General features: G+C 34.9%; 1 non-coding gene across 1 annotated transcript; it reads right to left on the bottom strand.

Annotated features, from left to right (window-relative positions):
- Window positions 1-1,215: 1,215 nt before the first annotated feature.
- LOC112738674 (small nucleolar RNA R71) lies at window positions 1,216-1,323 on the bottom strand. The gene has a single exon (XR_003169620.1). It is a non-coding gene; the product is annotated as a small nucleolar RNA R71 (small nucleolar RNA).
- Between the last annotated feature and the right edge of the window lie 474 nt (window positions 1,324-1,797).

Here is a 1,797-nt window from a genome sequence, read left to right as displayed (position 1 = left end):
TCAAAAATTTGATGTTTGTTACTTGCTTGTTAAGAAAGATTCAAACTTTAAGTTCTAGAGTCATATCTTGTGATTTCTTATGAATCAAGTCATTAATTGAGATTTTAAAAATCAAATCTTTTTCAAAACTAATTTCAATCATATCCTTTCAAAAATATCTTCTTATCTTATCTTTTTCAAAAATATCTTTTCAAAATATCTCTTCTAACTTCCTAACTTCTTATCTTTTCAAAATTTGTTTCAACTAACTAACTAACTTTTTGTTTGTTTCTTAACTTTTTCAAAACTACCTAACTAACTCTCTCTCTCTAATTTTCTAAAATATCTTCCCTCTTTTTCAAAAATTTCTTTTTAATTAACTAATTATTCTTATTTTTATTTTTAATTTTAAAAATTTTTCGAAAAAAATACTAACAATTTTTAAAAAAAAACCATTTTCAAAAATCACTAACTCTTTTTCAAAAATTGTTTTCGAAAATTCACTTCCCCCTCTCATCTTCTTCTACTTGTTTATTGATAGACTAACATCTTTCCTTCAACTCTCCAAAAATCCGAACCCCCTCTCTCTCTGAGTTCAGATTTTCTTCCCTTCTTTTCTTCTACTAACACAAGGATCCCTATACTGTGGTATAAAGGATCCATATTATTATTACTATTTTTTCTGTGCCATCTTCTTTGTCATATGAGCAGGAGCAAGGACAAGAACATTCTTGTTAAAGCAGATCCAGAACCTGAAAGGACTCTGAAGAAAAAAAATTAAGAGAAGCTAAAATACAACAATCCAGAGATAACCTTTCAGAAATTTTCGAACAGGAAAAGGAGATGGCAGCCGAAAATAATAATAATATAAGGAAGATGCTTGGTGACTTCACTGCACCTAATTCCAATTTACATGGAAGAAGCATCTCCATTCCTGCCATTGGAGCAAACAACTTTGAGCTGAAACCTCAATTAGTTTCTCTGATGCAGCAGAACTGCAAGTTTCATGGACTTCCATCTGAAGATCCCTTTCAGTTCTTAACTGAATTCTTGCAGATAGGTGATACTGTTAAGACTAATGGAGTAGATCCTGAAGTCTACAGGCTCATGCTTTTCCCTTTTGCTGTAAGAGACAGAGCTAGATTATGGTTGGATTCTCAACCCAATGACAGCCTGAACTCTTGGGATAAGCTGGTCACGGCTTTCTTAGCCAAGTACTTTCCTCAAAAGCTGAGCAAGCTTAGAGGTGACGTTCAAACCTTCAGACAGAAAGAAGGTGAATCCCTCTATGAAGCTTGGGAAAGATACAAACAGTTGACCAAAAAGTGTCCTTCTGACATGCTTTCAGAATGGACCATCCTGGATATATTCTATGATGGTTTATCTGAGTTATCAAAGATGTCATTGGATACCTCTGCAGGTGGATCCATTCACCTAAAGAAAACGCCTGCAGAAGCTCAAGAACTCATTGACATGGTTGCTAATAACCAGTTCATGTACACTTCTGAAAGGAATCCTGTGAGTAATAGGACGCCTATGAAGAAGGGAGTTCTTGAAGTTGATACTCTGAATGCCATATTGGCTCAGAATAAAATATTGACTCAGCAAGTCAATATGATCTCTCAGAGTCTGCATGGAATGCAAGCTGCATCCAACAGTACTCAAGAGGCAGCTTCTGAAGAAGAAGCTTATGATCCTGAGAACCCTGCAATAGCAGAGGTGAATTACTTAGGTGAACCTTATGGAAACACCTATAACTCATCATGGAGAAATCATCCAAATTTCTCATGGAAGGATCAAAAGCCGCAACAAGGCTTT

Source organism: Arachis hypogaea, chromosome 13, assembly GCF_003086295.3.
Source record: "Arachis hypogaea cultivar Tifrunner chromosome 13, arahy.Tifrunner.gnm2.J5K5, whole genome shotgun sequence".
NCBI classification, from domain to species: domain Eukaryota; kingdom Viridiplantae; phylum Streptophyta; class Magnoliopsida; order Fabales; family Fabaceae; genus Arachis; species Arachis hypogaea.
Note: the sequence above shows the minus strand (reverse complement) of the source record. Positions and strands in the feature narration are given on the sequence as shown.